This window comes from Stegodyphus dumicola, chromosome X2 (genome assembly GCF_044657685.1).
Source record: "Stegodyphus dumicola isolate Sdum_Otavi_A_Nest chromosome X2, ASM4465768v1".
Taxonomy (NCBI): Eukaryota; Metazoa; Arthropoda; class Arachnida; order Araneae; family Eresidae; genus Stegodyphus; species Stegodyphus dumicola.
Genome location: NC_140781.1, coordinates 50,194,435 through 50,218,679, shown reverse-complemented (window position 1 = coordinate 50,218,679; position 24,245 = coordinate 50,194,435). Strand labels below are relative to the sequence as shown.

General features: G+C 35.0%; 1 long non-coding RNA gene across 1 annotated transcript in view; it reads right to left on the bottom strand.

Annotated features, from left to right (window-relative positions):
- Window positions 1-9,940: 9,940 nt before the first annotated feature.
- Window positions 9,941-24,245, bottom strand: part of LOC146992747 (uncharacterized) — a 28,335-nt gene continuing 14,030 nt past the window's right edge. Inside the window, exons 2-3 of the long non-coding RNA XR_015039100.1 lie at window positions 15,496-15,643; window positions 9,941-10,596 (exon numbers count right to left, since the gene is read on the bottom strand). This is a non-coding gene — a long non-coding RNA (uncharacterized LOC146992747). The remainder of the gene's footprint in view (window positions 10,597-15,495; window positions 15,644-24,245) is intronic.

Sequence of the window (24,245 nt, the reverse complement as noted above, 5' to 3'; positions counted from 1 at the left end):
ACATTATCTTGCGTTCCTTGCCATGAGGAATTTCGTGGGCTTGGGCTGATGTTACTGTCAGACAAGTGAGCATAACTAACAACAACTGCATAATGGGCACGGTAATTTTAAACAATTCCAAGTCAATCGTCGTTTGTTAATTGACAAAATAAAAAACAAAAAGATAAATAATTCCGTTTCTGTGATTTTCTAACCTCGTAATGTTTTTTAAGAAGAGAATTGTTATCTTGACGGTAGGAAATACGCTGTAGAAATTAATATTGCATGCAAAATCGTTATTAATATACTTCAAATTTTGTTTTTAACTATTTAAAAGTGTTTTATACTTTGGTAAAGATATAAAAGTGTAGTGGCGATTGCTAGAAAATCTAGTTGCGGCTCTTGACATTCTGTCATATGACTCCAACTGATGCCATTCGTGATATATAAAAACTTCTAAAAGGTAGATAATCCTTGTATTCTTCGTCATAATCGATTAATCACATAAAAATGTTGATTTTTTATAATAGAATAATATATATCCATTTATTCTTTTGACATAAATACGCAGATATAAATTAGAAGATAATATCTAAATACCTCTATAGGACTGCATATTTATTGAAATTACCTGTGAATAAATGGCTACTGTAAAAAGGAGTTTTACATTATTGCAATTAATGAAAAATTATTTGAAATTAAAAGTGTCAGAAGAACGTCTTTCTGATATCAATGCTATCAGTTGAAAATAATATTATGCATGCTTCAGATATAAAACAACAGATTAAAAATATTTTGATTAGTCAGTGCTATCAATAGAAAATGATATTACGGATACTTCATATATAAAAGATCTAATTAAAACTTTTGAAGCAGTTAAAATCAGAAGCATAAAAGTGTAATGAATGGCATACCATATAAACTAACTTAAAGCATTTCCTTATTTTTTTAAGATGGTTGAGAAAATTTGTTTATGTAGATGATTAATTTTTAAGCATACGTAAGTGTTTATAGTAAGTGCAAATTTCTTGAATTTAATTGAATTTTAATTTCAAGATCATTATGTTTTATACTGGAGCGGAAATAGAACCTTTCATACAAATTGAGTGGCCCTGGCTAGGTTATACCTTCTCATCTACTTGCTGCCTTTGTTTCAAAAAAAATAATAATAATAATAATAATAACCCTTCTGTTGTCAGTAGGAATTTAGTCATTTTAATACAATAAAATTTTCTGCATGTCCAAATTTACACTGAAATAGCAGCTTTAGTGGGAAAACATAGGGCAGATCTGGAGGTGGGCTAATTAGATTTTCTTCTGCCTCTGAAAGTAAAATTAACTTCAAAAGAAGGAACTATATCAGTAAACCCTCAATTATCCAAGCTAATTGGAACGTTAATTACCTAGGATTATCGAAAACTTGGTTAATAGAAAATAAATTTCAATTCCCGTCAATTTATCTTTCCGCAAAAGTTTTATGAAACTGTTAATTTGAAATTCTGAAAGTAAGTGCACAGTTACAAATGTTAATATTTTAACAAATTCTTTTATTACTAGATAAAATTTGTTTCTGGCAATGAACAGATAATCCATGCAAGACTTTAATCTGTGACAAAAATGAGCATAAAAAACTGGAATAAATAAATTTCATCAAAATTTACGTAAATTGTGAAATTTCGTCAAATTTCTTACCTGTATTTTTATGAAACAATTTTCTTTTAATTTTTTTTTATCTTTTTTATGATTGTGCTGTAATTATCTTGGCTTCATGCCAGTTTTTGATCAGCAAAAGATCCATAGGAGTATCATTAGGGCTTGCTTTAACTATTAAAGAGCTTTCCTGAAGGCTTTAGGACTATTAGAGGCCGAGAGGTAAAATACGAATAATTTGATGTCAGTTCAAATCCCTGCAAACCAGCTGGCTTCATGGTAGCGTTAATAGATTTCTTTCATATGTAACGCATATATGAGCCATTTTTTCTCGAAAAGTCTTCCATTGTAGCATCATTTCCTTTAGGCAGAGAACACTCTTGTGTACATTGCCCTAGTCAAAATAAACCCAAACAAGACTTCAGCATAGCTAATTTTTACACATTTAGTTTCATCATCCTCCGCAGCGTCACTACAATTTTTATTGTTCTCCAGATTTCTTCGTCACTCACAACTTGAAAATTTGGTTCAATGCTTTCTGAATTCTTCCATTCCGTAACAGAGTCCTATCCTGTGAAACATATCTAAAAATTAATTGTTAATAGCCGTTCCTTTATTGTATTTTTAGTACGTGTAAGCCATGTTGTTTACTGTAATGCGCAATATGAAGGCTATTAAATAACCCATTGCTGATAAGGAAAGCCAATATATCAGTCGCTGATAAAATTCGCGAATGTTGCTGATTTTCTACATTTCTACATTACATGATACTACATTTCTCAGTTATTTCTTTGAAGTAGCAGCCAGCTTAGATAGCAGAGACTCCGACAGATAAAGGTTCTGCTGTAGTTAAAACTTAACGTAAACTGGGAACACATAACTGTAAAGCAAATAAATGTTAAGATTCAATTCATTGCTCCACGATACCAAGCAAACAATATTTACATTTTATGCTCCATAGATGGAGCCACTTGAAAGTTAAACCTAGAAACGAACATTCAGTTTACGTCAAGTCTAAAAGAATGTAAATAAAGAAGCTAAGAATATAAATACTTTCTCTTAACATCTAAGATTAACATGACTTGCGTCAACAAATGAAAGGAAGATTATTGCTCAGTTCAAACTCATAAAGTAGTATTCGAGGAGGATTGGATTTGAAAAACGCAAATTTGAATGTCTAACTTAAAAACAGAGAAACTTTATAAAACTAGAATTTCCATTAAAAATAAAAGACTTTATAAAATAGAAATTATAACAAAATAAAATATTTGATAACATAGAAGAATTAGTAAAAACAAGAAAATTCCTTCCATGTGTTCCAACACTGGCTCCAGCATTTTCGGCGTCCAGAACAGTTAACCTCCCTTATAAAATAAAATGTATTAAAAAGTCAAGTCAAAATAAGTGGATGGAGAGTTGACTTTTATTACGCCTATTTCACGGATAAAGATAAAATTATATCATAATGACTGAAAAGCTCTCCGGTGCCTTCCTAAATTCTACAAATTTTGTTGCGCGGCGTTTCTCTAAATTCAAAAGATTTTGATTCCCCGCAGTGCTGTCGCACAGGTCGAACCAACTCTGCCGATGGCCCTGTTCCTCTCAGTACACACGAAAAAAATGTTTGAAATATTAAAATTACTAATAGGGAAATAAATTAAAGCTGTGAGTTTAGTTTTGAAATAACACATTAATTTCAATATTCTAAAATGCTAATTTGCTTGTTTTCCTGTTAACATAATTACCGATAAAATTCTAGAAGTTTGTTTCACTACTCTTGTGGCTGTTGCAAACAATAGAGTACGATTTCTTAACCGCAATTTAATCATTTTTAAATTTTAAGTCCTTCTTAATCGAACTGCATTTAGAAAAATTCCTTTCACAACAATTAATATTTACAGAAATTCGCAGAAAATTTAGCAATAGTATTACAATGTTGAAGATACTACTAAGCAACAAAAATCAATGCAATGAGCAGAAATTTGCAATACGAAGGTTAAACAAAATCTTCTTCGGATATAGGAGCAGTAGCGTAGCTAGGGCGGGGCAAGGGGGGAATCTGTCCCCGGGCGCAGCATTCAGGGGGCGGCAAATTGATGTTACAAAATTTTAGAATAAAATGTTTTTCATTCTTGGCCCACAGAAAGGGGGCGCAAAATCTTCAGTTGTCCCCGGGCGCTAAAAACACTAGCTACGCCTCTGTATAGGAGTCAAAATAATGAGAGAAATGTATGCCATCTCGATAATAGCAGTGTCTCTGTCATCATTTTGACTCCTGCAGCTGAAGAAGTACGTTCAGTTAATCTTCGAAACTACAGGACTGCAAATTTCTGCACGTTGCTCTCATTTTTATGTTAATTAATATCTTTAATATTTGTTTTTCAGCTTAAATACGTTTTAGACATTATATTTTAGAATACGTTGCAAAAGTTAAACGCGACCGTGCTTCCATCTCTCTATTTCGTCTTTCCAAGCAATAATAGAAATAAAAATCTGGATTTATGTCTCTGTCAATGAGAAATTCTTCGTTATTGCGATCATAATTTAATCTCTATTCGTACTTTTCATTCAAAAGTTTCTACACAGTAAAAAGGACATATCAAAAACTTGAAACTGTTGAAATATTGTTATGAATTCTTTGAATACGCTGTCCAGTTTTAAAAAAATTCTTTCTCAATTCAGTTTCGTATGACAATTCCAGCATGTCGTGACTGATGCTTACTTTGATGCGAGCTTGACGTGAATATGAACTAGTTCCTCCGAGTGCAAAAAACTTATCTTCAGTTTGTTCAAACTGAAGATATGATTTTAGTTCAAAATGAATCACTATTATCAAGCTCACTTAGTTTATACAGCTTTTAAGTGTGCTTTATTAAAAGTGTACGAAGTTTCTGTCTCGAGGTGGAGAGGCAAGATGCCATTTAGATGGCGCTCTAGGATACAGAGAATAATTCTTTAATTTTTCGAAACTGTGCACCTATAAGAATTCAAATTATATAACTTTTCTTCCTATTTCTCACGGTAATTTACTCTGCTTAAGAACTCTCTTTTTGTTACCTCTCGAATGTATGGCCAAGCAATCATGGCAATGTTTTCGCTCTCAGTGTTACTCTTTTACAAGCATGAATAAAAACGTTCAATGAAAAAAATTTCAGCAAAGTAGAAATGTGTTTATAGCGTTTATTTTAATTAACATGCGTAACCAATCCTTTAATATAAACTTTGCTGCAAATATAAACAATGGTGGACTTACTCTAATAACGAAGATGCCCTCTGGTGACTTAAGACTTCAGTAATGGCCAGGGGATGAACCTGTTGGGTTGTATCAGACTCTTGCTCTATAATATTCTTAAAATTATACGTGATGTCCTGCGTAACTTAAACCTGTTAATAAATTATTGTTACACTATAAAAGAGTCATTTATGAACCCATCCTACACAACCCCCCATCACTGACGATTCAACGTTAATGTTTAATTTTAAGAATTTTCACTTGGCCTTTGCTCGGTTTCTCTTTCAGAACCGGAACATGCATCCACACCAGTTGGAAAATCCAGTTCCTACAAATGAATAAAACTTTGAATAAAGTAATCCTCGTTCGTCAATGACATTCTTCCGTACAATGACTTTTCCGGATGCAGATTTTACATATCTTTCCTGGTAAGGTGGCCTTATTACTACCTTCTATTTAGTACCATAATAAAGTGTCCCCCCCTCGAAAAATTTATCGTAAGTGAAACTCGTCACGATGTCGTTTTTTGCTAAAGGGCGGAAACAAGATATGTGTATTCTAACACACGAATTTCGTGTGAAGGTTACTAAACAAATGACAGTAGTTGATATTAAGGATAGTTCACAAAAGACCTATTTTTTAGCATCGTTGCGGACTGAAAAGAAATAGAGGAACGCGAATATAACGAAAGGAAAAAGATAGAAGAACGCAAGCACGAGCTTGAAAAATTGAAAGTGCAAGAAGCTAGTTCAGGTGCTAATCATAATTCTGTACCTGCTTTAAAATTCACCCATACGGATATCACTAAGTTACAACTACAAACTTTAATTCCTCACTTTAATCCCAAAACTGATGACATAAGTTTTCTCCTTTTTCTCAATTTATTTGAAAGGCAACTAAAACTTTTGAAACATACCTCAAGGGAAATCGGTAGTGTATCTCTTAGGTGTTACCTAATGGCGTTGCAAAACTAATTGCAAAGGAATCTGCTGGTGATGCACAAGATTTTGACAACATCAAAAAATTCTCTTAAAGCATTTTAAATTAAGTGCTGAAAAGTTCCGACAGTTATTTTCACAGCACCGCAAAAGTCCTGATAGCACATGGCGAGATTTTTTTACTTCAATTTGAGAAATTTCTTTGATGGCTAAATCGGCGAATTAAAAGTCAACACTTTTGAGAAGTTAAAGGATTTGAGGGTATCGGACCAAATTACTAAACGGTTCCCTCTTGATTATACAGAACATTTTATGGATCACTGGTCAGAATGAACTGATCCTATTTAATTCGCTGATAATATGAAGAAGCTAAAAGTATGGGAAGTAGAAACGTCAGTTAGGAGACTCCAAAACCTTCTCAAAGTAGTGGTCCCAAAAATTATAAAAATAACCCTCACATTTTTTAAAACTCAGAGACAAAGAATTCTGGCGTGAGAGAAAATCGACCAATTGTTATTTGTTATGATTGTGGAAAATCAGGCGTCGTTAAGGCTAAGTTTCCAACCTGCTCTCCTTCTTTAAGAAAAAATTATTAACTGACTTCAGAGCTATAACCTTACATACACTGTCTGTGGAGACACCTCACACGACACTTTTAAGGGTAAAAAATCAACGGTTTACTGGAACTGTCAGCACTGACACTGGCGCTAGTCACATTATAGGAAAGGAACATCATATAATCTTTTGAAAGAGCAAGGAACATAATTTAAGAAAACTACTATGAAGGTCCCTCTTGCCGACGGAATTTAAAGGGACAAAGAGGTCCACATGATCCAGGTAGACGGTCACACTGAAGGAAGATCATTCTGCATAACTTTATTTGCGCTTCTTCACAGCAAAGGGTTACAAGACACTTTTAGGATCGGATTTTCTTAGAAGCGCTGGAATTGTTTTAGACCTACTAAATCATTGGCGGTTTTACCTCGATAACGCGAAATAGAAGTTTAAGTTTATTGGTGATGATTTTGAACCCAATGAGTGAACCGAATGTGCGGCGGAAGTTGACACTGTACTGTTAAGAGAAGGTGAGGAACAACATCTATCGTCTCATCAAAGGACAGTGGCGTAGCGAGGGGGCGGGCAAAGGGGGTATGATGCCCCGGGCGCCGCTCGCAGAGGGGCGACAAATGGTCTCCAAACAAGATTTTCATCATATCACTGTGTTTTTTTCGGGGAAGGGGCGCCAAAAAGGTATTTTGACCCGGGCGCCAGTTATGCTCGCTACTCCACTGTCAAAGGATCATAATTCAATGAATTATTGAGTCAATAACTATCTTTCCAACCAGGGGTAAAAGCAGCACCTTTCATAAAACACCGAATTTAAACTGGAATTCATTCCCCAGTAGATGTACCACCATATAAGATGAATCCTGCCAAGAAAGAAATCTTAAAGTAAGAAATTGAGTAGCTCTTGTCCAAAGGAATAATTGAAGAATGCTAATCACCTTATGCATACCAAGTTCTTTTAATACAGAAACCTAATAGAACAGTACGCCTCTGCATAGATTACAGGAAATTGAACGCGATCACAATTCAGCACTCCTACCCAATCCCGAGTATGGATAATCTGTTACATGACGCAAAACCTACTGGTCATGTCGACCCTTAATGTTCGGGCAAGTTATCACCAAGTCAAGGTCCATACTGATGATTAAGACAAGCCAGCATTTGTGTGTCCCTTCGGAACATATCGATTCTTACGAATGCCCTTTGTTCTTCGGAATGCCCCAGCAACATTTAAGAGATTGATAGACAGTTTTCCCAATGGACTTGAGGACATCCTACCCTCACCTGTCTGGAAGACATAATCGTTTTGTCAGAATCATTGGAGAAATACGTTTCTAATCTCCAAGCTATTTTCGAAAGACTTTTGCTCTTCAAACGTCACGCAAACAGAGAGAAGGCCCACTTTGCAACATCTCGTGTCAAATATTTGGGATTTTGGATCGCACAAAAAAAGAATGATCCAGGAAAAGTTTCCTCTCTCCACAGAATTCCACCTCTCAAAAACGTCAAAGAACTGCAATCCTTCCTTCAAATATGTTCTTAGATGAGACGGAATATACAAAACTTCATAGAAATATCACGACCCGTTAGTGATCTAATGAAGAAGAAAGTTCTATGGAAATGGGGTTTCACTCAGCAAAAAGCACTTGAAACTCTAAAATACCGCCTCTTACCACCTTCCGTGTTGAAACAAGCAAGTGGAACTCAACCTTATACTCTTCGAACCGATGCAAGCAATTATGCTTTTAGAGCCGTTTTACTTCAAAGTCAAAAGAGCACCCTATAGAATATTCCAGCCGATTGCTTTCCTCCAGCTGAGCTACACTATTCGACGACTAAACAAGAAGCTCTCGCTGTCGTCTAGGCCCTGAAGAAATTCAGTGGTTACGTCGAAGGATCAGAATTAATTGTAGCATCTGATCGTAAACCATTAAAATGGCTTTTGAACCTTAAGTCTGCAACCTGACGATTTGCTAGATGGGCACCTGAAATTCAGTCTTTCAGCCTGAAAATACAATACATCACTGGAAAGGCAAACGTCATCGCTGAGATGCTGTTCCCCCCCCAAGCTCTGAACATAAAGTTTCACCTTTCGAGATTTCAAATATATCTGTAGTGTACATGCCCACAAGAGAACCAAAAGTCATGCGCGAATCCCAACTTAAAGATGAAAATTTCAAAAAGATTATACAAAGGTTTTAATCCACTCAGAAAACTGAAGAATGTACTAACTGGACTGAACGGGGATTTTTAATGAATCAAGGTGTTCTCTACTGATACGACTCTGATTCAGAAGAGGCCCAGTTAGTCATTCTAACTGCCGAGCGTGAATCCATCATGCGAAAGCACCATTATGACCCGATGGCTGGACATTATTGAGAGGAAGGAACATTCCAAAAATTGCCAGACATTACTATCGGACTTGTATGAAAAAGTGCATGTCTGATTATGTGAAAAGCTGTCTTGAGGGCAACCACTACAAGGCTACCAATCAAAAGCCAACTGGACTGCTAAGAACCAGTGTCTATTCTCAGCCTTTTGAGATCATCTTCCAGCCAGGAGGAGAAGCAACACCTTTCATAAAACATCGAATTTAAACTTGTTTGGACTACTGCCACAGACTGACACTGGAAAAAAATGGATCTCCATTGTCGAAGACTGTGCTACGCGATGGGTTGAATAATTTCCTCTTACTCAAACTACAGCACGTGAGGGCGCTATAACCCTCATTGAAGAAATATTCATGCGGCATGGTATACCACGAAGAATTGACTCATTCAAACACTAACTTCCTGAACTGATTTCTTTCAGCTGCAGATTTCAGATTCCCTAATACCTCCTTCGAGGCCCTGTGGCGCATTGGCTAGTGTGTCGCGCAATAACACCACAAGTCCGGAGTTCAATTCCCGGGCTGGGCAAGGGGACTCACCCTTTCGTCCATTGAATGGGTCTATAAAATACGTACCAAGCTCGCTTGGGGACACAGGGGGTCCTGCGACAAGCTGACCACTTGTCCAGGGTCAAGAAAGCAGACATCACGGTACTGCAGTCCATGGATAATTAATTGCTGTTGCGCTATTGAAGTTTTAGTTTAATACCGCCTTTCTTCGCGGAATTAAAAATAAAAGTCTACAATAAAAATTTTTAAAAACGTTTGGAAATGATAACAATTAAACATGGGAGGATAAGCATTCTTTTCTCACCTAAAGCTGAAATCGAAATTTTCTGTCACTCTTTCAAATCCCGTTCTTTTTTCGCCTATCAGGCATAAACGTACACAGTAATGTGAATCATTTCGTGAATGAATGCCAGATCTCTGTTCCTCGCTCGCTTCCAACAAGATCCCGTCGTGAACTGTTAAGAGTTAGAACTTCCCTTTCAGGAACTGGAGTAAAGTGATTCACTGCCGGATTTGATCATCCAAATCTAATGCACTCACGCAAAATGGCAGTAGCTCAGTAACTTACCTAAAAATTGTTATACCTTATCGTGTGGGCTGCTTTATTAAACTACTTTAATTTGCCCACTCTGAAACTTAGTAATATGATTCAGAAACGAGAAATAAAGGTTTCATAATTGATTTCAGTTTATTTTATAGTAATAAGTGATAAATAGACTAGTCCATTCATACATTTTGGGTATTCATGATATACTTAGGTACTTAACTGAGGCTCAAACTGTTACATTTGTTTAACTAATCCAGCTATTATTAAGCAAATTTTAAGGACATGACTATAGTATCAAATAAGAATCATAATAATAAGTAAAGCAATGTATAGCAATAAGTAAAGCAACCATTCAAAATTAACTAATAACTATTACTACTATAAAATCATTTCATTTTACAAATAATAACACTAAAAATTTAAATAAATAATAAAAATTTTAGTTTCATTATTTTTCACTAAATATTTAAATAAATAATAATAATAACCACTAACATTTTTTTCCTATCAAGAAGATCAATTACTCTTTTGCATATGTTTTAAACTGCATTTTAATATTTGTTTCTGTCCCGAACTGGTGCTTGTTTCTGGGCAAAATAATGTATCCATCTCCACTAAAAGGAAGTCCATTTGAAGGCTGTAATATAACAAGCTGATCCCTATCTGCACATACTGCAAAATTATTTTCGGCGTATCCAAAATCTCAGAGTCCAACAGGAGTTCTACCAAACTCTACATCCTCTATGCATCCATCAAAGTGAAAGTGCTTGACCCTATCTGGTAGCTGTTAAAAAAATACAGAAATTACAAATTCATGCACTATTTTATGCATATTAAATTAAAAGAACATCGTAACAGAATTACTGCAATCCAAGCATTATAAATATAAAAAATTTGCTTCATTTTATTCACACAATTCACATGAAAACTAAATTTTATCACCATTTTAATGTAATTAAATTTATCTTTAAGCTGTTGTATGTGAGTAAGATACGGCAATTATTTACTTAAAAAAAAAAAAAAAAAAAAAAAAAAAAAAAAAAAAACATAATTAGGTAGTCAAATTCTAATATTCAATGTCCATTAATTTGAATTAACTTTAAACAGAATATAATTACCTATTCTTCCATACGCCTCTTCTTAATATTTTAAATAGTGAACCTGTGAATGAACGGCGGAGTGAAGCAACTTTTTATAAGCTTTTATTTAACTCATGGTGTTTGCAGCTATGGTCAAAAACTTTATCATCAGTTTTAAAATTATTTCCTGGTAAGCTAATCGAGCTCAAATTTTGCTGTTTGTGGGTGTCAATATGTACAGACATCATTTTTTCAAAATTAGGTAAGTTTTTTTTTTTTTTTTTTAATTTAAAATTGAAACGATTTACTCCACATATCTTCGTTTAACTTACTAACTAAAAATCTCATAATTTTACCTTTTGCTCCAACGAACAAAGGGGGGGGGGGAAGTCTTATAAATTAAATTTCTAAGAAATTTTTAACATCATTTCTAATTTTTTGGCGATTGGATTTTTGTTCAACAATTTGGCATCTATTTTAAACTTTCAACTTCTAAAAAATGCATTTTATAAAGTTTCGAAATGTTCACAGATTAAAAAAAGTTCTTTACTTTTTTTTTTTTTTTTTTTTTTAATAAGAGTGATAAAAAAGATGTTAATTAGACGATTTTCTACATCTTTTTAAAATTCTACCGCAGCGTGACTTTTAAAAACCAAAGACAGAAATTCGATTCTTCCTCGGGAGTCACGTCATTCTCTTAGAAGCATATTTCCAGTTATTATGTCAGTATGCTTCACACTGTTGTTCTTGCTTCCATACAGATTTCTGTGATATTGATTTTATTTATTTATTTATTTAGAAATGTTTATCTAACGTTAGAAATAATATATTTCATTCTAAGGTAGTAAATTGAACTATTTATCAATTAAATAATTTGATTGACAACATGAAACTGGAACTAAAAAGAAGGAAAAAAATAAAAAAGTGTTTATGAAATAAATTTTCATTTAAAATTTATAAAATAGTTAGTAAACTAAGAGAAGACAAATTCATCATATAGTGTAATGAGAGAGAGAGATTAAATAAGTATAAGCAATTACCTAGCTACGCTGAAAACACTAGCCACGGCTCTGCTTAGATGCAGCTAATAATTTTGCATATAGACACATTTTTTATTTAATTATCATAGTTAGAAATGAAGGCTTCATTGTTGCTGATTGCTGTTTTTCCCGAATTATGTGAAATTAACGCAGACAAACTGTAATCCTCTTAAAGCTCAACTTTTGGACCTAAATTTGAAATTATTAAAAATAATTTTACGTATGAAATGAAAAAGATATCTTTAGTTTGCACGTCATTAGAATTCTACCTCACACATTTCTATATTAAAATATTACTCTGAATTTAAACACTCAGTTAATAATTTAAAAGATAGTATTATTAAAAAATTTCTAAATTGAAAAAATTATGCACCAAACTTATTAATATTGAATATGTCTGTCTATTTCATTCGCGTATACCTTAAAAAGACTTTATTTTGCACTCTTCACATTGTTATTGCATCTACAGTCATAAAATACGACACAAACTAGATAACAAAAGGCTGCATATTATCAGTTACGTAGTGAAATTATACTTCATTTATTTAGCTCACATAAATATTTTCGCTATTTCAATAATAAGTATGTTTATTTTTTAATTTAATTTAATGTAACCTACTGATTTAAATATCCTCTAGTTAGTTGATCTCTTTGACAATAGATGGCAGCACTATATTGAGTATAAATTGTGATTTCCTTCTTTCTTTTACTTTTCATGTATTTTTAATTTTATTATAGTTTAACAGTAACTTTACGGTTTTTCATTTGCTTGGGCATTCATTCTCTGGGTTATATGAGCACTTAATTTTCACAGCATACATTGAGTTACTTCATTTGTATTTTTGCCAGGTTTTTTTCAATTTGTTTTTCTGTTTCTAAATTTACAGGTTCGGTGCAACCCGTGCGACCACACCTGGCGGCAGAATTTAGGGGCCGCAAAAATTTTAGAATTAAGTGAAGCATAGAGCAAAAGAATGTACAGATGACAAAATTTTTAGAATTTAACGCACACATCGGCCAGCAGAATTTAGGAGCTGCAAATGTTTTAGAATTTATGGAAGCATCGAGCAGCAGAAGATTGCGCCGTGAGACCCTAGCGTCGGTCCTGACGCCATGAAGTGTTAAGACACTACACGAGAATAAATATGTGACAGGCTTTTATGCATAATCGTATCACTAACCATTTTCTTTCTTTATTTTCCTATCCTAAAAGGATAATTCAATTAGACAGATAGGTTGGAAACTTCTGAAATCTCACAACTTGAAGAACTCAGTCCAACGTCATTTTGCAATAGGGCATCATACCACCACGGCTATCTTAACGCATGGACCGCTGGGCACTGGTCCTGGATCCCATGTTGATCCATTTACATTTCATTTCTGTGAGTGGTTGTTGTATCAGCACACTGGTTTGCCCTGTGCATAACATAATGTCCAAGGGCCAAAAATGTTGTAAAGACCCCCCCCCCCACACTGTACATCACCTCACTGGAGCATCATTGTTTCGGTTTTTGATCGTTTTTCAGGGAAGATAGATTGGAAGACATAGATTAATTCCTTCCTTCGCCAAGATCATTCAGTGACCCTTTTCGATCTTTCCTATGAGGATATGTGAAAGATATTATTTGTATGAAGAGACTGAGAGATGCTGTCCTACGCAAGCCAGAATAGAAAATTCTGCATCTGACAAGAAATTGTATGTTTGAAATCGTTATTCAGCGTGTGACAAATGAAGTACAAGTGCATGCTAATGAATTACTTAAATGTTTTGAGTGTGTCTCTCCGCCTATGCTGTAAATTAAATTGTATCTCCATTATTAGGCAATCTGTATGCTATGAATTAAAATTCCTATTTTAGTCCTAAGACAAATATTTTTGAGTGATGAATTTCAAATTTTTTATTAGCTTTTGTAAAATTTTCTTTTTTTTTTCCCCTCTTTTTTTTTTTTTTTTTTTTTTTTTTTTTTTTTTTTTTTTTTTTTTTTTTTTAATTTGCTTAACTGTTCTAGAAATTTTCGATTGTACATACGTAGAAAAGTGAACCTGCTAAGTATCACTTCTAGTTTAAGAGGCAGAGTCATTATTCGGATCATTTTCTCCTTTTGCTCTGCATGATAACTGAACCTCATTCAGAGCAAAAGGATAAAAACAATGCAATTGGGTCGATAAACAATTGCTACAGACATAAAAGGACAGACCTAAAAGGAAAATTCAGACTATTTCAAGACAAGCAAAACTCATATTTCGAATATATATTTCCAATATAACTGCCCATAAAAGAATTTAATTTGTAGAGACATTAAATTATTTCGAAGTAGGAGATATGAAAAAGTAGCAACGCCTTCGCCAGGAATCGAACTGCGGACCTCTGGAATACCACCACACCAAGAAGGCGGGAGAAATACCTTATATACATCCTTTTTTAAATGGTGACTGGAGTTTTTAGGGGGCCTAGTCGCCAAATCCTGCGCGTGGAGAATCATCATCCAACACCCTTTTTAGTTCAGGCGCCACTGTAGAGACATTAGGTTATTTTTTGGAAGCAAGAAAGATTGAAAAATATGCAACGCCTTTGCCGGGAATCGAAACACGGACCTCTGGAATACGCGCCCAGCGTGCAGACCACCACACCACGAAGACATGCCAAGAAGGCAGGAGAAATACCTTTTGTTATGCCATGGAGACAACTTAAAACATGTTACTGCGAAATCTGCAGAAATCACCAAGATAAAGAAACAAAATCATTTGAAAAGTATTTTTTAATTTTAGAAAATTCTTAATGTTTCCCTAATATATAGTTTATTAGTATTACAGGAATTAAACTTCAACCTTTTCAAACACGAAGTAACAAATTTTTTAAACATGCTTCTTCTGAGTGAGCTCTGTTTTTGAAACTAATAATTATAAATTTTGTCATTCTATCAACTCTTCCTTTCATGCATTTATAAAGTTTGAAATTTTTCTTTCTATAGCATAATAATTTTTTTCGCTTCAGTTTTATTCATTTCGGAAGTATAACTGCTTGGTTGCTTATTAATTTTAAAGAAAATATCATATTTCATGTTTCTTTATTTCAAACTAAGCAATTTAGTTATTATTTTTAGTCAGCATCTTTAATCTATCACAAGGTTATTATTATTTTGTTTTACTGTCTTATTATTATTTTACTGCACGGTTCTCCATAGATATAATTACTGGGCAAATCTCAATAATTTCTTTCCATAAATCGTGACGTTTATAGCTTTTTTTGCAGACAAAACTACATCGGAAACTGGAAACTTTAACAGAAGTCCCCATAATTTACATTCATAGATTACCCAACTTATTTCAGTACATATAGCAGTTACATGAAGTATTAATTGCAGTAAAATATTATTATATTTGTATGATATTATAAATATTAATATTATAAGTTATAAAGAATGAAGCATTATTGCAAAAGTAGTGTTTCACTTATTCATAATATATTAATTATACTTGTAAAACATTATTTTGCCTGTTCAAAGCAGAAATTGACAGAGAGAGTAGAAAATAAAATAACATAATAATAGTGATTTATATTACCGAAAGTTTTTCTGAAATTCTCCATATGAAGAATTTTGAAACTTTCTTATCTAAGTTGAAAACACTGTATGTGCCTGGTAAAAATCCTTCCACAACTGCATCCTTCTCACCTTCAGTTCTAACAGTGAGAGAACATGTTTTTCGAGTTCTAAAAAAAAGGTTAACTTAGAATTTTGTATATCTGCTGTATAAAATACAATATAATCAATATCAAAACTGATTTCTAAAGACTTCATAAAAATTAACACAGAGTACATAAACAAGGGTTTTACAAAAAACTCAGATTATAGCTTCAGTTCATTTTATTTTATCAAAATTAAATTAAATAATTAATTAAACTAACTAACTAAATAAATTAAAAGTAGCTTTAACAGTTCTCGTACACATGGTATAACACAGGACGATTATCATGGAAAATAAAATCGCTCACTGATCGAAGGTTAAATTACTATGTACTTAATAATTCAATTTACAGAATGACGGAACTAAATTGCAACTTCCAACTTGGGTGAGCTCAAAGGAGGTAAATTGGGAAGAATGACATTCTGGAAATGCCAGTCCTGGATCCTCGAAAATGTGTTTTCCAAAAATTTCCAAAATGTTACCAAGGCTTGATAGACTTACATAGCCAGTCACCAGATCTCATCAAATTATTTACACAGATTAAAAAATATTATTGGATAAAAAACCAATTAAACAAATAAAATAAAATAGATGTTCACAAATTAAAAATTAAACACAATATATAATAAAATAAACAAAATAATCGAAAAAGAATGATATAAAATAAATAATAAAGCAATGTAAACTAATAGGCAACGCAATACAAACAAAAATAAACATAAAAACGTACAGAAAAATTTTCAACCATATTTACTCTATTTTACGTACAAAAAAAAATATTTAATTTTTTTGATTTAAATTCAATAGGAATATTAAACAATTCAACAGGAATATTAAATGAATTTTAAATTTTAGCATAGAAACTGATTATTATATCAATAATTTTATTTATTTATGAATTATGCTTATGACATCGTAGATATCAACATAAGGAAACTTTGGAATGATACAGAAAACTTTGGAATGATGCATTAAAAACAATTTACTAGTAAGTAAAAATATAATAAATTTTTAACAAAAGCAATAGAAAGAAAAATAAAAATATTATATAACTATAGTTTAAATCACAAAACATATCACCTTGCATATATATGCACACACACAGATTCCAAGTAGCACATGACGTAGCAAAAACGTTGCAAACTGGTCCGAGAGGTTGCAAAGTGGTCGTGGTAACTTTTACCACGTCTTTACAACATAGCGAAGACGAAAAATATTTGCCGTTGCATCCTGGCAATTTGTCCACGTTGCTGAAACGGTCGCGTGTTAGTCGTCTAGTGTGAAGGTGCGTGTTTTCTGAGCTGCTGCCTGTGCGATGGATTTTGATTCAGACGCGGCGGACTGGGATGATCTCCCCGCGTTACCCCGTGTCGATCTCGCTACCTCTGCTCAAGTGAATTTGGTTATGAATTTTTTAACGGGTTCTCCGACTGCTAATAACAGTGGATCTAGTTCAAATTATGAATGCGTAATTGCAGACTGGAGTTCTGCTTGTGTTTAGAGAATTTTGACTATGATGTTGCACAAGCAAAAATCGTTTAACTAAAGCATCAACGCGATATTGTGAAAAGTACTCTGCATGAAAGGTGGGCTAAAAGGGAATGTACTGAACCGGACAATTTCACGATGGGATTTCTTGATGGAATAAAGCTGTTCAACAGACAAATCTCCGAATTAGATGTAAGTGCAATTTATACCTAGCAGGTCGTTCCAAATTAACCTCTGATAGCTCTAATGATGGTACCGTAAGTGTTAAGCCTAATTCTGTTGCACGTGGTCCTGGACCGTGCAACACATCTGAGAGAAAAAATAATGTAAGTGACTCTGATCTTTCTGAAAATGATAATATGTTTAAGAAACCTAATAAAACTGCTAGAGCTCCTAAAGCTAAGTCGAAATTTTGTGCAACTATATGTAATAAATTTGAAGTATTAAGTCATGCAAACATTGTTGATAACAGTATAAGTCTGTAAGGATCTTAAGTTTTACTAACGTTTATTTTATTTTAAATCTTTACTATCACTTCTTATTTTCTACTTCCGGCCAGAATTATAAGCGTGAAGGATTTTATGCAAAGTTTGTCTGGCGAACGCCAAGTATTTAAGTGTGGCCTTTTTGCCAAGCGAAAGAGAGGAAGCAGTGAGTTCGAAGCAGGCCGCTTACCTTAGAAGTTACGCAGTTGCTATTTGCCATCCAGGCCAGAGGTTTTAATCCTCTTGATAAATTAAACGTATTGTAGTGTTCACAGTCTCTGTGCTACATACGCTTCCTGTTATTATAAGGCCAATCTTACACGTGTATTATTCTAAAGTTAAATTAGAGTTTAGTTTTATTTTGATATCTTTTACGTTAGACCCCGAGTGGAGGGTCATTGTATTCCGAAGTACGGAAGTCATTGTATATAAAGAAAAATAAAGGGTTTTGTATACCCTTCGTCTGTATCCTGTCTACTTACTACAATTAGTGAACATAGCTTTAGTAAGCTCTCTGTTCTTAGTCAGGTCCTTGTATGTTTCCGAAGAAGGTTAGAAGAAACATTGAACCTGATAGTGGCGCCCAACGAAGAAGAATAACCATGGCCGAGTTTCAAGAAGAACCTGTGCTGCCTGCAGAAACGGCTCAGAATCCAGAAATGCCAGTTAATATACGGCCAATCTTCCATGTAGGCCCTTGTTTATTATTCAAAAGTTAAGTTAGAGTTTAGTTACATATTTTTATATTCTTACGTTCAGACCACAAGTGGTTGGTCTCTGTATTCCGAAGTACGGAAATTATTGTAAAGAGTGAAATATAAAGGGTTTCGTATACCCTTCCTGTCTATCTTGTTTACTTCCCACATTTATTGAACATAGTTTTAGTAAGCTCCCTGTTCCGAGTCAGGGTCTTTGCATGTTCCCAAAGAAAGTAAGGCGGAACATTGAACCTGATAGTGGCGCCCAACGAAGAAGAATAACCCTGCCAGAGTTTCAAGAAGAACCTGTGCTGCCTGCAGAAGCGGCTCAGAATCCAGAAATGCCAGCTGCCGCCCTGGAAGGATTTGGGTACATCGTCCAGACCATGCGCGCTTCGATGAAACCAGAAGCAACATTTAATGGAAACTCACCGGTAACCAGTTTTTTGGAAAAATTGGATGACCACTTCATGCTCTACCCCGTGCACGAGTTTCAAAAAGTTACCTTAGCTACCAGCGCTTTGAGGGGCCAAGCGCTTAACTGGTTCAAATGTATCGGCAGAAGTCTCTTGGATCAAGCAGGAAGTCCCACCTATACTTATGAAAATTTCAAGACTGCCCTACTAAAAGCCTTCCCTGTTGTAAGGGATCGTGCGAAATTACAAACGGAACTTTTTAGCATATATCAACAAAGAATCGAAAACCTCTCGAGCTTTATTTTAAGAAAAATTCACGTTTTCAAGCTCTTGTATGGAAACCGTCCGGATCCTGAAATAATTCAAGTGATTTTGCCGAGGTTACTACCCCAAGTGCAAGACTTTATTGAATTGAGAAATCCGACTACACTGGAAAAATTATTTGAGCTAGCAATCCAGTTTGAAAGTAGAAGAACGGCGGACGTCGAAAGAAGACGCCAATATCAACAGCGAAACCAATTTGGTACGCCAAGACTACAGCAAACTCAAGCATACGGCTACGGAGAAAAAGCGAATCAGTGGGCAAGGAAACCCGAGCATTCAAAAACAGCCGGCGAACGTCGACAGTTCAATAGCAACCCAGGAAAAAAGTCTCAAGGCCAGTGGAAAAAGAAGGAAAGCACGGAAAGGAAAAATAATTTAAACTAAAACGGATTTCTGCTGACGAGAGGGTGCGGAAATCCGAAGGCCACGAAAACCCCTCTTCCTACAAGTTAAATACAATAATGGTGAAAAATTTAACTCTTCCGAAGATTGAAGTCTTGGTAAATAATATCCCGGCCACCGCACTCCTGGATACCGGCGCGCAGTGTTCCTGTGTGGCAGAAGTCTTTTTTAGAAAGTATTTTCGCAAATACCGCATATATAATGCGGATAATACAACAGTATTAGCGGCGCAAGGAGAACAATGTAAGTGCGTAGGTAAAGTACCTTTGTACATCCGTATCAAGGACGAACAAGTAAAGGTGATGTTTTTTATAGTAAAGAATTTGCAAGCACACTTAATACTAGGAATAGACTTTCTTTCAGACGTACAAGCTACACTGGATTTTAATGAAGCGTCTCTTAAGCTGACGATGAAACCAGTGCGTGTAGAAAAGGTTGAACCGCCAAGGTTAAATCTCGACCACCTGCCTAATGACGAGCAAGATAGAATCCGACAAGTGGTAAGTGAATTTGCTTCCTTATTTAGTGATATTCCAGGATTTACTCAGGTTACTAACCATAGTATTGACACCGGAGATGCATTGCCAGTTCGTCAAAAACCATACCGGTATGATAAGAATAAGGAAAAAATTATAGAATGGCATATTACCGATATGCTACGTAAAAAGATCATAACGCCCATCTCAAGTAGTTATGCTAGCCCGGTGGTTTTATGTAAGAAAAATAATGATTATCCTTTGGAGCATCCAAAAAGGTGGAGATTCGCTATTGATTACCGTAAATTAAATTCCATAACGAAATATCCGGTATATCCGTTACCGATCATAGAAGAAATTTTAAGGAACATAAAATCAACCAAATTTATGACGACTTTAGACTTAACAAATGGTTATTTTCAAATAGGGGTCAGGCCTGAGGACGTGCCTAAGACTGCTTTTATAACCAAGTCTGGCACTTATGCATTTTTGCGTATGCCGTTTGGCCTTTCTGGGGCCCCAGCAACATTTCAGCGATGCATGGACATTGTGTTAAGACCTGTTCTTGGAAAGTCCACATTTATCTATTTAGACGATATCATTATTACTAGTGATAATCTAGACCAACATGTACAGGATTGAAGACAGGTGTTTTCTTTATTAAATGAGGCCGGTCTAAAAGTTAATGTCGAAAAGTGCAAATTTGCAGCCCCTGAATTAAAATATTTAGGTTACAAAATATCGCAAAAAGGGATCGAGACAGATGAATCAAAAATAATCGCTGTACAAAAGTATCCGACTCCAAACACGGCAAAGAAGCTCTCTTCTTTTCTAGGACTTTGTTCATATTATAGGTCCTTTATAAAAGATTTTGCGGCTATCGCTGAGCCATTGTTAAAATTAAAAAGGAAAAAGGCAAGATTCTCGTGGACGGCCGAAGCCAATAGTGCTTTCGAAAAATTAAAACAAGCATTAACGCAAGCCCCTGTGTTGAAATTTCCTGAAAAGGATGAAAATTTAGAAATTTCAGCGGATGCTTCGGATTATGCGGTAGGAGCGGTACTTTCGCAAAATCAGCAGCCCGTGGCATTTTTTAGCCGAACTTTAAATCAAACACAAAGAAACTATTCCGCGACCGAGAGAGAGGCACTTGCAGTTCTGTTAGCAGTGCAAAAGTTCCGAGTCTATTTTGGAAAGGCGCCGATAACAGTATATTCTGAGCATGCGGCGGTAACTAGATTGTACTCAGGGAAAAATTTATCCCCAAGGTTAATAAGATGGGCACTCAAGCTGCAAGAATATAATCTGGTAATCAAGCATACCCCCGGAAAGGAAAATATCGTAGCAGATGCCCTATCACGAATTAAATTAGACGAACAGGGTAATACGGTAAAAGTTGCAATGCTTACAGCGTGTACAATAAATTCCCGAGAAACTGTAATAACCGAAATGGGTAAGTATCCTGAGTTTGGAAGTATTTATGAGTATTTGAAGGATCCTGAAAATTTTAGCCACCAAGATATTGTGGCGATAAGAAATAGGGCGGCCCATTACGAACTAATAGATGGTCTATTATTTTATACAAAAACTACGAATTCCAACAACGAATTTCGACCTGTTATCCCAGCTAGTCTTAGATTAAATATCCTGCATGAGCTCCATGACAGCCCTTTAGCTTCTCATGCTGGTATTCGAAAAACTATCCAACGCGTACGCGAGGCAGTCTACTTTCCTGAACTGCAAAAGTTAACAAGGGCGTATGTCCAGTCCTGCCCAACATGTCAAGCCGTTAATTATATTAATTTCCGCCCGGCCGGGTTTCTAAATAGTATTAAATCCGAGTTTCCAAATGAAATAATTGGCATCGATTTATTGGGCCCTTTCCCAAAAAGTCAGTTAAATAAAAGTCGCTATCTCCTTGTTATGGTTGATCATTTTAGTAAATGGACCGAAATTGTTCCCTTAAAACGAGCCTCCGCGAAATTAGTTACTGATTCTATTTTAAATAAATATATTTTAAAATACGGGGCGCCCCTAAAAGTCGGATAATGGTCCTCAATTTGTAAGTAATATATTTGAAGACATGTGCCAAAAACTGGGCATACGTCATTTAAAAATGGTCCCGTATCGGCCGCAATCAAATATAGCGGAACGGGTCAACAGAAATATAGTAAAAATTATCCGTAGTTATGTTAAAAATTTTCATAAAAGCTAGGATAACTATGTCAATGAATTTGCTTTCGCCCTTAGGACCGCAAAACATAATACAACGGGCAAAACTCCTGCTGAGTTATTTCTAGGCAGAAAGATTATAACACCGTTAGATAAATTATTTTATGTGCAACAAAGAGCCACAGAATTTAAAATGGGCGATATAGAAAAACTAATTAAGGAAGCAAAGAAGAATACTGAAGTAGCACAAAGAAAACAAAAACTGTATTATGACTTGAAACGACGGGGAGTAACTTATAAAGTAGGGGATGAAGTTTTAAAAATTAAGCATTCACTTTCTTTAGCACCAGAAGATAAAACTGCCAAATTTTTTCCACGATTTGAAGGACCATATGTTATAGAAAAAATAACTCACGCTGTTGTAGTGTTAAAGGCCAGAAATGGTGAAACCTGTTCCGCAAATATTGATCAAATTAAGCCCTACTTCGATCGTAATAAAATGCAAATCTTTTCAGATCTTTTGCAGGATCCGGCACGGCAGACACCGCAGGTACAAGTTCCAGAGGTGGGAAAACGACAAGTACAAGGGCAAGCCAATGAGAGACAGAAGCAAGTGAAAAGAAAATTGCCCCGCGGAAAAATTGAAGGTAAAAAGAAAAAGAAGCCGTTCCACCGTCCAGCAAACAGAGTTCACGAACACCCCCAGAATGAAGAAGGGAGAAGGACGACGTATGTGAAGAGGACCAGGAGAAATGACGGCAACTATAACCCGGCTTTAAAACGGAAGATCGACTCATCCGACAGAACTCTCCGCAGCAAAAGTCGCCGAACTGCGGAAGGGCCATCAGCGGCGGAGGAAAAAGTACAAGAAAAATTTGAACGGCCAACAACGAGGTCCAAGCAGGATCACGACAGAAGTTTCCCGGTTCCGCCAAGACCAGCTGCCTTCAAACGGCCAAGACCACAAGCAGAGGAGAAAAGGAAGGTGTTCAAGGGTGGCCGTACTGGTGAAAAACGGAAGCTTCCAGAGGAAAGCACTGAAGGGCGAGCCCGTACAAGAAGGAGGATAAACCAGGCTAATATCTGCAGTACCTTTAAAGACTGGGCCCAGAAAAGGATGTCCGAATATTACAAAGATAAGTAAAATTTTATGTTACTTTGCAAACTTAAGTTAATCTTTCATTCTTACTGCAAGTGGCAGATTTCAAGAAGTTTTACCTCATGCGAGGTCTACCTTTATCGCCAAAAGGGCGAGAAATGAGTTGTGACCGATTTTCTTATTATGTTTTCAATTACTCGCGCGTAAAACTAAAGTTGATGTATAATAGCGTTGTGTAAACTTAAATTTTTGTAAAAAGCTATTGTATAAATTTTATTTAAAACATTCTAGCAAGAGAGAAGTTTTAGTCTGAAAGACTTTTTGAAATGTAGTATTATTTCAATGTAGAAAGAATTGGCACTTGCTTTGAAAAGAATAGAAGTTAACAATGTACTACTAATGTATGTTTTCAAATGTGTAAAATTAACGGCATGTTGATATGTTCTTATATACATGTGAACTGTTATTTTAAATGTTAAGAAATACCGTGATATGGTAAAAGTGAAAGTAATGTTAAAAATTTGTTATTCGTGTGACTGTAAAGATTAAATCATGGCGAATATGTGGTAAAGGTTGAATGATGTAGTTAGGCTCTCTGACGCTACACTTTAGAGTTAGCCACTTTTAGAATAGTACCTCAGGGTTAGAGTTGAAAGTAGGGTGTGTTAAGAGGTCTCGTTATGTTGAATTTTAACACGTTAGTGTTTTGATTGTAGGAGGAAGTGTGGCACACGTAGACAGAAACACATTCGTGTTTGGTGTTCTTTTACAACACATGTCAGAGAGCACGGGGAGAGATAATTAAAATAGTCACGAATGAAATAAGAATGTTAAGAGAAGTATATTCTATATGTTATTTGCAATGTCATTGTGTAACATTTCATTAAACTAGTTTTCCTTCCAGATCTCTGGAAGGAACCAGAATTGAATAAAGCTCATGGTTAGATGCAGTACAGATGGAAAAAAAAAGATTGTTGTATATCCTGGGAGCTGCTATTGTAACAAATTTCTTTCTTTTAAATTTTCTAGTTTCTAGCGAAGTTATAATTGTAAAAGGTTGGCCTCGC